The following is a 12,632-nucleotide window of genomic DNA, read 5'->3' on the forward strand; positions in this document are numbered from 1 at the left end:
AGGCTGTAGAAATTTTATATAATTTGGCCTATTTGGGCTGGAAGTACTGAGTCTCCTGTGGTGATGTGCTGGGAAAGGAACATTCAGTGAGGAGTAGTAGGCAGCATCACACAGCTATATTGCTGCACTCAGGATCACCCTACCTTGATCTCTTCAAGATTTCTGAAAGCTGTAATGGTGACGAACAGGAAAGTGTGGACAACCTCAGCCTGATCCTGTCTTCTTGCAAGCCTAAGGAACTTCAAGCCCAAGACCTCCTTCCACCCTCAGGTGTAATTGCTGAGGTGCAACAGGCTTTTTTCAAGCATAAGAGATTTTCCCAACTGTGAAAATCTCAGCAGTTTTCTGCCTCCTCCAAGCTGCCACCCAGCCCCTCACAGGTCAAGACGTGGGGCTGCAGCAACAGATCTCTTCCCTCTACCCCAAGCACAACTTTTTCTCCCATTCAAAGGTATCAGCATCCCCCACAGATTAAAAAACAAAACAAAACAAAAAAACAAAACAAAACACCACCAAAACACATTACAGCCTCTCCAGCACCAGAACTGTAAAGGATTCAGTCATAGGATCCTCCTCAGTTTTGGGGTGCTTCCTTCAATCTCTTCCACTCCTAGGTGCTTACATGTTGTCTTTCTCCTCAGTTCACCCCAAACATATTTTAGACAAATTTACTCCCAAAGCCACCTTTGCTTCACTTATCAGTTACTGATGTTCCAGGTGCTTTCTATTTCCTAATTCTGAGCATCCTTTCCCAAGCTTCCCCTTCATCAAGCTCCACTGCCATCACCTGCCTCCTCCTCTGCAGCAGCCAGAAGAGCCTTGCAAATAGTCCCTAAACTTTCCTATTTTCCACTCTCTTTGGGCTTCCAAGTAAATCTGCTCATTTCTACACAGACTGCAGTGATATTGACTGCACTGCAGACACACATACTTTGCTCAGATTCCTTAATTTGCTTCATCTTATTTTAGTTTTCATAAACCAAGTTCTCTCCTTATTTTACAAACTATTTCTTCTCTTTCAACCACTTGTGGTGCTCCAGCCCATTTGCTTCCAAACCAGAGGGCTAAATTTAATCCCCCACTCCCCATTCAGCTTTCTCCGTTTACAGTTTTTTTTGGTCATGCTTTTTTTTTTCCCCTTTCTTTTCTGGTGGTTTGGATTTTTTTTTTTATTCTTTCCAAGAGGCTGGGCTTCCTTTTCTGTCCGTAAGCCCTCCTATTTCCCCCTGCCCCCTGGATGCCTGCCTACCTTTACTCTAAAATCCAGAGGAGGATCCAATACACTTAGTTTGCCAGCTCTTCAAGAGGTATCTAAGGAGGCTGACAGGAGTTTGATGGTCTCTCTTGCAGCCAGTGGCAGCTAATGTGGTCTGAAACCCTCTCTCTCTTTTTTTGCCATTCACACACAGTACTTACTTACTCTTCAAGCCTGCTGCTGCTGCCACTGCCTGAAAGGACCTGAAATACCACACAGGGAATTTTGATTTCTACTGGGGAACCAGGGAAGAAAAAAAAAAAAAAGGCAAACTCATCTGGAGATTTTGAAGAAGACATACAGTAATAGCAAGAAGTGGCAAGTTCTTTCCTTCTTGGAAGCTGAAAACACCTCCTTTCTATGCCAGGTGTGTGGGACTTAGATTCTGGAAGCACTGCACTGAACTGTTAAAGGTAATGTGTTGCACTTTCCTACCTCTTCTCTCTTTTCCTTTAACTTTTCTGTTTCTTTCCTCGGTACTCTTAAGATGCCAGCTCTAACTCAGTGGATTGGTTGTTTCCCTGGTGAGCAGCCAGCAGAGAAATGTGAGAAAAGTTGTGAAGTGATTGAGCCCCAGCTTCTTGACAGAGTCACCCTTCTGTGCGCAGCACTGCTGGGAGAGGGGAGCATGGGGTGCATCTTGGCATGATGGTCCTCACCAACAACCAACCCATTTGGGGGAGCAAATCCATAACCAGAGGCAACTACTATGTTTCAAGTGTGTTAGTTGGTTCAGAGAAAGGAGGAAAAGCAAGCCACAGGGCTTACAGGATCCTGTAACCCAAATCACAAGGCAGGAAGGCAGAGACAGGGTTACCCCTGTCCTCCCTTCCCAAAAGACCCTCCAACCTATTGGGGTTCCATGGTGATGGTTTTCAGCTACTGCTCGTGCCCCTATGATGTGTCTGCTCCTGCTTCTGAGCTCTGGGGGCAGGAGGCTGTCATCCTGCTGGTTTGTTGTATATTAAATGGCTGCAGGGTTTCTGGTGGTTATTGCTGTCATTTCTGTCATTGCTTTGCTGCAGAGAAGGGCGATCCTTGATCTTGAGGGGGGTTAAGCACTGATCAGTAGCTGGAGGGTCCAGAAAGAGAATAAAAAGAGCCTGGATGCTGGAGGGTTTGACAGCCTGTTCCCCTTGCATGAGGATCGTGGGGACCAGTGGTTGGCAGAGTCTCCTGGGTTATTTCCAGTTAGCTGCTCTGGGTGTTACTCTGTACCTGCCCTATTTCCAAATCCTTTTACAGATGAAGCACATTTTTAGCAATGATGTGCAAGAATCTGAGCTCTTCTTCAGTAGAGAACAGACAAAAAATTTTATTTTTCAGAATACCTATCAGAAATGTCTTCTCTTTATTCATTTATACTTTCTGAGACTTAATTTAAAACTTATGCTAAGTAGCATGAGTCTACCCACTGCACATAGCAGAAAGCATGCTTTTTAACCTTTCCTTTTTAAGATGTTTAGCCAAAAAACTTCAGGTTTGAAAATTTTTCCTAGCTTTCTAAAATAACTTCACCAGATGTGGAAAGGGGCAAATATCCCACAACAAAATAGTTGGGAAAGCAGAATTTTTTAGCATTCCTCACTACTTTGGTTTTCATCTATAAGGTTCCAATAAAGGATGTTGGCTAGGCAGCAGGGCTGGCAGTTTCAGATGAAGTTTGGTGGGTTCTCAGATCCTGTGAAGGAATCAATCCGGTGTGCTTTTGGAAGCAGAGCTATTTGTTTCTTTGCTTTAGTTGTTTGACGTTATTTTCCTGCGGACTTCAAGAGATCATATCTACCTGCCAGGTCAAAGGGGAGATGTTGCCCATTTCTGAGATGTTTTGAGTTGCTGTCAGAGCACAGCAAAGGGAAGCATCTTCTCCCACCATCTCTGGGAGGGTCAGAGGGTGAGAGCTGGACACACACCATGCTGGCTGAGAGCTCTCACTAGGTTCAACAGGGGAAAACTCCATCTGTTCCATTTGACTGGCTGTTTAATATTTCCTAGAATCACCTCCATGTACAGTAGCAAGGTTTGACAGCATCAGGGATGGGTAGGCAAAGACAGGAATAGGATAGGAAAACTGAGGGCGTGAAAGAGACAGAGGGAAAAACTAAGGAGAAGAAGTTATCAAATAAAGTTCAGCAGGCTTGGCATCATCAGATCAAAGAGCAGCTCATCACTGTAAAAAACTACCTAATTAGAGAGAAACATGAAGGGGTTTAGAGAAAAGGATGGATGGTATCACTTAAAAGTCAGAAACAAACGAATGAATGAATGAATGTGTAAATGAAAAGAGAGACCAGAACAGTGCTCTCTGGTATCACTTGGGGGATGAGCATAGCAGTCAGAAACTCTGGGGACTCCAAAACCCACCCCACTGTTGGTCTTTTCTTTTCTCTGGGGCAGATCCATTGCAAATGTAAGTTGCACAGATCCAGTGACTTCATCGCCTTCCCACCCTGACTGACACCCGGCAGGGACTAGGCTGGTGGAGGGCCAACCATTCCCATTTTAAATATTAACAGGACCTTTCTTAGATGCCTGAGGCATCTTTTCCACAGCCACCCTCCTCCATCTCCTCGCTTCCCCCTTTCCCTCACCAGTGGCGGGACGGCTGCTCTACCACAAGACAACGTTCCTCAAGCTGCTCTCCTCCTCCCCTCCTCCCCCCGAAACCCACTCCAGCCTCCACGTGTGGAACAAGCCAGGCTGTGTGTGCTGCTCCCAGGCAGCTTCCCAGCAGCAGCAACAAAAGCTGTGTTCATAGCAGGTCTGGACCACATACGGAGCCAGCGCACGACGGCTGCTGAGCAGCCCAGAGCAGCCGGGGCTGTTTAAAGAGTGAAAAAGAGAGAGAGAGAGAGATGGCAAAGAGAGGGAGCTGTTATATATTAAAAAAAAAAAAAAAAATAAAAAAAAAAAAAATAAAAAATAGTTGAGCCCAGTGCAACAACGGAAACCTTACAGTTTACTTTTTTAAAACTCAGTGCTGCCTTGTGAGAGGGCAGAACAGCCCGGCCTGTGTGTGTGGGGCAGGTCTGTGGGCTCTGCCTCTGTGCACAAGGGCGGGTGTGTGATGCTGCCTCCCCTCCCTCTCAATGGGCTCACAGTATAAATCTAAAGAAGCTTTTTGTTGGCCTGATGAATAGGCAGGGAGTTTTGTCGTGCTACCCACGCAGCCTTTTTTGAGGTGCTTCACACTGAGATTTTCTTTTTTTTTTCCCCCTATGCGGTTGTTGCGCTTTCCCTTTATAAGGAAAATTTCCATTTCTCCTTTGCATGATACTCCCACTCTGCAGTGATAGCTCCGTACAGCCCAGAGAGCAGAAGGCTGGGGGCAAGGGCAAGAAATAACAGAATCATTTGATTTGTGTACCCTGAGATCCTCCATGTGCTTTAACTGTTGAAGTGCCCTGAGGTGTTAAGCAGCAGCCCTATGGACCAGCTCACTCCAATTTCCTTCCCCTGGTTTACAAGCTGAACCACTGTGCAATCAGTTTTAGTGACCTAACGTTTCAAATGGCCTCAGCTTACTGACAGGGGGAGCTGGAGCCACGTCACTGTCCCCACGGCCAAGTGAGGGTAAGGGAGATGGTGTGACTCCAGCATGTTGGCCATGCAGCTGAGTCTAGAAACCACCAGGTCCCTGTTCCTGCTGTAAAAGCTGCATGCAAGCAGCCAGGGAGATGGCTTTCTCTGCTGATTTCCATGGCTCTGCCTTTCCTCAAAGCTGGTTGAGGGCAAAACCTGGCTGTGCTTGGGAGCTAGAGACGAGACCACAGAGAGGACTTGGCTGAGAGAAGGGAGCAAGGGATGAGAGCAGGGTAATGAGAGAACCCCAACAAATGTAATCATCTGGACTTCACCTTTGTAGCTGTTGGTTATGTCAGCCAAGGCATGGCAATTCATGGCTCTTTTAAAAACCCCAGTGCAAGCCAGAGGACATGTGGGTCATATGAAGCATGGGGAACTTTGGGAGAGACACAAGATTAACTCAGGTGAAGGTGTGGAGGCTTATGAGTGAAAGGAGCAATGGTTGGTGTGAAGAACTTGGGTGATGGGATGTCCCAGGAAAGGCAGGTCCATGCAGTTTGACCTGGCAGCCTTATTTACTACAGCAGTTATTGAAGCACCACATGAACCTTGAACACAGGGATAGTTCTGGTTGCCACCATGTTACCAGGGAACTACCCATGAGCCAGGGATCTTCTGATGCACCTTGATGCTGCACAAGGGTGGAAGAAGCTGAACATAGCTTTCCTCCATGCCCAGTAATGGGAAGGGCAGGTCCTGGAGACCAGGCAGTGGCTTCAACAGAGGCAACATAGGGCAAAGTCCCTTCCAACCCAAATTATTCTATGATCTACAAGAGTCACCACACCACATCATAGGGACAAAGTGATCAGGAGGGGAAATTTCTTCTGGCAGGGTAGGGCTCGTGGGTTAGGCCTGAGAAGAGTGGAACTGTCAAGCTGTGCCCAATAAACCCATCTTACACTAGTGGCAGAATATGAAATGTAAATACACATGCTTCAAGGCATAACATAACCACTAAATGCCTAGTATTAAAAAGAAACTTCCTCCTCGGCAATTTATTCCATTTTCTGATGATGAGAACTTTGAAGCTGGTGACATAGGTCTTGTCCAAGACAGGATACTGGCCTGGACACACCATTGGTTTCATTTGGTCTGGCAATTTCCACGTGCCTTTGGCTTCTTAAATGCATTGGTTAGCATTGGGCAGAGGACTTGGACACTATTAGCAGTAGCATTGAAAAACACTGAAGGATAGAAGAAACTGTCAGTGATGGCTCCAGATGATACAGATTTGACTTAATAGGTGAGAAATTTAAATAGGAATAATATGACAAGGGAAAAAAGTTCTGTAGAAGAAACTAGCAAGAAATAACCAATGAACATCTCCTGGCTTAGCTGGAGGAAAATTATGTGAAAAAAAACGTGGAGGCCAGCAGCTGATAAATAGATGAAAATAATGGTTGCTGATCCCTCCCAGCTGGAGCTCCCACCCATTCACACCTCTGCTGGGGGAGCAGCCACTGCACCTGGGATGTAATGACCTGTAATCCACACCAAAACCTGCTGCTCCTGCTGGGATCTAGCACAGGGTTAGGGATAAATACCCTGCCACCACCCTGAAAGTCCCCAGACACCACAGGCTTCGCACAAGGCAGGGGCAGATTCTGATTTTGCTGGCACAAATGTATTGAATTCAGACGATTGTTCCAGCTTAGCAGTACTGTGGTAGAGCAGCTGTAGATCCAAGTGTAATTAACATTACATCATCTGCACCACAGTTTCAAGGCTGAAATAATCACGTAGTTCACATATTGGAAATTACAGATTGGCTTTCATGTAAATGATTAACTGTCACTATTATTTACCACAGAAAAGTAGTTTCTATGGTGTTTGGTGCATAAATAATACCCTGTACCTCTATGGCCTTCCACTTCAAAGTAATATTTCGGTGCTGTACCATAACGAATACCTTCCCATTCTGTAATAACCGGTCTGCAAATTATGTCTTTTCCTCTGTTGTAAATTATACCATGCAGTTACTGCCACTGCTGCTATTGCATTCAGTCTGGATAGTAAATAATACTCTTTCCCTACCATTGTATCTGGGGTTTAAATAATGCCCTGTCCTCAGACAGCAGTTGGCATGTGAGTATCACCCTAATCCTGCCTAGTACTTCAGAGTTCAGAGAGCATCCTGCTGCTGCAGAACAAATTGCATCTTTCTTCTCCATAGCATTTGCCCTCTAAATATTACCCTGTTGTTTTATATAGCCCTTACTGTCTAAATAATACCTTGCTGCCTTGCAGTAATTGATATGTAAGTGATACCATCAGTCTGCGGGGTACTTAGTCAGCTAATACTGCCTATGGCACTGGATTAGATGACACAGTTGGGCTGTGGAGGGTGCTGGGCTTCCACCTCAGGCCCTTCAGCACTATTACTTGGGTTTTCTCTACAAAAACAAGGTGGTCAGCAGCCACAAATCTGGAGATATCCTGCAACCACCACTGTGAGTCAGCAGGGAAAAAGGGTCACCCCTTTGCTTGGCCAGCTAGCCCATGGGATCTTGACCCTTCCTGGTGTCCTTCAAGATCACAAGCCACTTTGCCAGAGATAGGGCAAAATCCCTGTGCCCTCATGGTTCCCATGTTCTTTGCAGTTTGCCTCCTAAAAAGAACCTGAAAAGATCATCTTCCTGCCTCAGTGTACAGCTCCCTGCCTCTTCTAGAGTAGCATGAAATAATTCATCCCCAAAGACAATGCTGAGTTGTGTTTAGCAGAGAAAGGAGGAATTTTCATTGCTCTGAATCTATCCAGCATTCTCAAATGCTCCAGGCTGTCCCTAACATACCCCTGAGACTAAAGCCCTGTGTGGTGTTTTACCCATCTCATCTGCAAAATTATTCCCCATACCCCAACAGGCAAGCATGTGGACTTCCCTGTACATCTCCCTGAAATATGTGGATGCTGGTTTGGGCCATTGCTGTAGCTGGACAGGGATGTGGCCTACAGGCATGAAGAACTCAGATCAAGACCTTCATTTCAGTTCATCTTCAGTGCTGTGCTTACAGTTCTCATTAACATACCCAAAGTAGCTTTGAATTATCTATCCCAGGCACCATCACCACTCTGACCAAGACAAGACAGCACTGAGTTCAGTTTGGGCTACAAACAATCCTGAGAAGCAAGTTCTTAAATGAGCTGGACATGACATTGCTTGTCAGCTGGCAGCCAGCTCAGTCTTGTCCATCAGAGCTAGAGACATTCCTCTCGAAGAAATCAGGGAAAGTGCCCCTCAGTCTTCATCTATGCTCTCCGTTAAGGAAACTATGTATTTTTCCCCTAGAGACCTCGTTTCAAAGAGCTAATAATATTCTGTCCCCCTTTCCACTAACCCCACCAGATATTCTTCTTTAGTCAAGGCAAGGTTTGTCAGCAGAGGTGGTATCATGAAGAGCAGCTGAGAACACTGGAAAACAAAGATGCTTTAGATAACATGAGCCCTTTTTCCAGCTTTTCAGTCCACACAGTCCACCTCACTTCTGCTCTCGTTTCGGCCAGTTTCATACAATTCTCACTTTCAGATTACTGGCCTTCTGATCTGAATAAGCACATTAGGCCATCATAAACCCACATACTTTGTAAATATTATGCTCAGCCCTTTTTTCCCTATGTGCTAAGCCCCCCTGCTCCCCCTGCACCCCCATGGATGCTCACTTGTTCATATGGTGTTGGGGAGAGGGTGTTTCAGCAACTTCCAAATCAGCCAAGCATCAAAGAACAAGAAGGTTGGGTTTGCCCAAACTTGCCCAGTGGTTAAAATATGCACATTTTCCTCTTACTATAGTCTCAGAGTCATGCTGAAGCTTTACTCATGCTTCCATATTACATATCTTGGTGAAAGTGAAGACACTCAAATACACGGACTGGCACCTCCTCTTCAGTCCTGGCATAGTTTATTTCCAATTACTTCTGTTCCCCAATTGCTCTCAGTTTTGCAACTGCAAATGCAGCTGACTTTTTCAGTAGATCTGTGGTGCCTCAACTGTCAGAGATGTCCCTCTCATCTCTGCTGTTGGTGTAATTAAACAATAGTATTTCAAAACTGATTGGGTATCAGGGTCATTAGACACTCAGATAGCTGATTGGATTTATTTCTTTTATAAAATTATGTTCTTTTCCAGAAGTTGCTTTAGGGACTGAAAGGCATGTTTTGCAGAAGCAGCAAAGTGCCTGAAGACAGCGAGAAGCACTTCTGCAAATTCCATTAGGTGCCTCAGTCATCCATTTGCATCTTTAAATTTTGAAATACCATGGACAATTTGTCAGGCTATTGGAGTGGTACTAAACAATTTTGACATTCCCAGAACTCTCACAGTGTCCATGCAAGAGTGTGCTGTGTCTTTTGCTGGTAGATCAAAACTTGTATTCAAGACCTTTTAAAGTTCAATTTAGAAGCCATCTGATGATTTTGTTAATGAACAGTGGGACTCGATTCTCTTGCTTTCCAAACCACTTGCTTATACTTTTCACTCTCTTTTATGACATCCTTATGGTAGGAAGGCGATCGTATTGAGTCTTTCAGAGAGCAAACACAGAGTGCACAGCTAAAGGGGATAGATAGGTTGTCCAGCATGGCTTTTGAAAATCCAGAGGACCCAGATATTGGCCAAACGAGCCTGGGATCTGCATGGATCAATCCTGAGAACAAATATTGGCTGTAGCCCCTCACCTTCACAGTGTACTTCTGTTAAAAATTAACTGAAAGTATGATTCATTCAGCCCTGTTTGCAGGAGTGCTCATCCTAAAGGTTAGAGAATATTTTTGTTTTGAGCATGAAGCTGTCACAGTGCTTTCATGGGGTGGTTTATTTAACTGGTGTGGGCTGACAGCATTGATGCTGAGATGGCTTTTCAGGCACTGCTATGCAGCTACTCCAATCTGCACCACAGCACTGTTCAAATGTTATTTATGATTAGACCCAGTTCTCATACTGTGTGTAAAACCGAACGGGATTTTCCTTGTTATATTGTCTTATGGAACTAATTCTTCTGCTGTCTGAAAGCAGAGTGTTCTGAACAAACTTGTGGGGATTTAGACTTCCTTTTGAGAGCCCTCCCTGCTGTCTGTTTGAGACTTGCAAGCAGTTACTTGTCTAGACTAGGTTTTAATACCAGAACTAGGGCTTAATGTTGCCAACCTCAGAGGTAAATGGCATCTTTTTTACTGATTCCAGTGGCAACTGGATCTAGCCACCAGATAATTTACCTGCCCATTTACTGGAAGCAGTACAAGATAGTTTGATTAAAATAGATCATAATTATTACTTGCCTTTGGATTAGTATTTTATGCCAATAATATAAAACAAATTTTACTTTTATACCATTTCTCTTGATTGTGTTTTTTGTCTGAGCTAAAATACCAGTGTAGGATGCTCCAGGATCCATTTTAAAGCCCACGTTGCCTCCATCAATGCCAAAGTGTCCTTGCTGGTTTGAAACATTTTTCTAGGCAGTTATTTTGGTTACAAGGGGTTCTGTGTTTGTGCCTTTCTGTTCCCCAAAATGTGGGCACTGTTTGATTTAAGCTGTTTCACCTCTGAAAAACAGATCTGTACCTCAGCTGTACCTCTGAAAAAACATTTTCTCTTGCCCTTACAGAATGCTTCACCAAATGCTGGGCAACAATTTGGCTTTCTCCTTCAGCCACAACTCATACAAATTTATTTACCTCTCAGAAAATTTTATTCCCATTTAATTGCTGTTTTGTTTTCCTCCATGCCTCACTTTCTCTTTTTGAAGATATGACATATAGATTTTGCTTATCAAACCGTAGATTTGGGCTCAACAGTGGCTTTCCAAAAGTCTGTGGTTAAGGTAAAATTTCTTTCCCTTTGCAGTCTACACCTCACAGAATTATTTTATATTTCATGTAAGAGCTTTGCTTTTACTCAGGATTCCCATGGTCTCCCCACATTCACATTTGTGCTTTCTAGGCTTGGTCAGCAGGATACTTTATGGATTGCAGAATCTTTAAGTCAGGGACTGTTGTCTGTCTGTACTGGGGTAATTCAGAGGAGCCCTGAGGTCTGAGCTGTAATGAAAAGAATATTGATATGCATTCATTGACCCTAGAGTGAAACTAATTTTGGAGAGGCTAATTGTCTCCCTCTTTCTCTCTCTTTCAATGTCACAGCATCACAGTTGCTTCATAAGAAATACCCTACCTAAGTCCATTTATAATTCCATGTATCTGTGAGAGAAAACTCTGTATATACACAACACATTCAGGTCAAAGAGTTCGGTTATTTTTAAAGTGCAGTGTTTCTGATCTTCAGTCTAGTTTCACCATGTGTTTGAAAGGAACAGACCTTCAATATGAGCAGAGTTTTTTGAAGACACTGAGATGTCCTCTGAAAAAAAGCAAGTCTGTGATTGAATTTTGGATTGAATGATGGGTCTCATATGAATTTAAAAGATACATCTTTTTGTATCTGCTGCTAGTTTCACAAAGTGTTTGTTTGAAAGGTTTTCTTGTAGAAGTTTTGGACAGACCCAAATGGAAATGTCAGGCAGGGAACAGAAACCCTTGTTTTCATTTATTCTCATTCCTGTGCTGAAGGGTCCCACTACCTTTTCTGCTGGGTGGATGAACACATCACCCAGAGACCAACATCCACCTCCATGGAGGGGCTGGTAGCTAGAGGAAGACAATTTCATAGGTATCTTTTCTATCAAATTGCTCCTTCTCTTTCAGCTTCTTGCCAGTCTCATAAAATATGACTTAAAGCATTAAGGTCTCTGATGTATAGTCTTCTCTATAGCAAACCCAAAACAAGCTTGCTTAGCTGTCAACTAATTTGTCATTATGTTCTTCCTTGTTTCGTTTTGTTTTCCATGGTACAATTTGGCTTGGTTCAAAAACATCACTGGACTAGAAAAAAAGAGCAAAAAAACCTCAAAACCCAATAGGAAGATTTCTGCTTGGAATCTCCAATGGTTTCTGCCCAAACAGAAAAAACAGGCCAAACCAGGGGCAGGAATTACTGTTTGGATAAAGTGGCTTGACAAGTGAATAGGAGTGGTGGATGAGTATTAGTGCCCAACAGGACTGCATCCCTTTGGTGTTCCCAACATGTTGAAATCCCCTTGGAGCAACTGGTGCAGGACAGGGCAGGTGACTGCACTTTGAGGTACCTACATCTCCCAAAAGGAACAGCTCAATATTGAAATAAATAGAGACTTTATTGCCTGGGCCAGTTAAGCCAAGTTAGATACACACTGTGTGTCTTGGCCAAGAGGGAAGAGTGCACTGCATGCCAGGATGGTCTCCTGGTACCTGAAGGGTTTGCATACACAGAAAAGGAAAGGGATTGTACAGGGATGCAGGGCTACCGGGTGCCTTGAGATGGCACTGGCTGGGGGAGTGACTGGGGATGAGTATAAAGGAAAAACCTGAAAAAAGAGAGAGCTTCAAGAGATTTTAACAGGGCCTTAAACCCTCCACACACCTCCAGGAAAGCACCTGGTTTGTACCCCAGCTCAGCATGTGCTGCTGCCTGACTTGGTCCCCGGAAGGGAGGCAAAGGGGAGTGCATTGTCCATGGTATACATCATCTTCCACCACTGTTAAAGCTGTCAAGAGGGTGACAAAGTGGGCTGGGGAAGCTGGTCCAGGAGAAAATGAGAGGAGACAATAATCCATTCTTCTGCTGTCATGCATGAGGTGGTTTCAGGGTGTGCAATGCCCAGCCATTGACTGAGCTTTCCCAGAACCTGAGATGGAGTGAAAAGCTGCTTCTTTCTTAATCCTTCTTGTCCCATTCAGTCTCTTAGATTGCTGCAAGC

At 44.3% G+C, this 12,632-nt stretch overlaps 1 protein-coding gene across 2 annotated transcripts in view; it reads left to right on the plus strand.

The window, feature by feature from the left end:
- The first annotated feature begins 1,580 nt into the window (after positions 1-1,580).
- ACAN (aggrecan) overlaps positions 1,581-12,632 on the plus strand; it is a 51,419-nt gene continuing 40,367 nt past the window's right edge. For both annotated transcript variants that reach the window (XM_071754324.1, XM_071754323.1), the window contains exon 1: positions 1,581-1,668. The gene's annotated coding sequence lies outside the window, so the exon portion shown is untranslated. The remainder of the gene's footprint in view (positions 1,669-12,632) is intronic.

Source organism: Heliangelus exortis, chromosome 11 (genome assembly GCF_036169615.1).
Source record: "Heliangelus exortis chromosome 11, bHelExo1.hap1, whole genome shotgun sequence".
NCBI lineage: Eukaryota > Metazoa > Chordata > Aves > Apodiformes > Trochilidae > Heliangelus > Heliangelus exortis.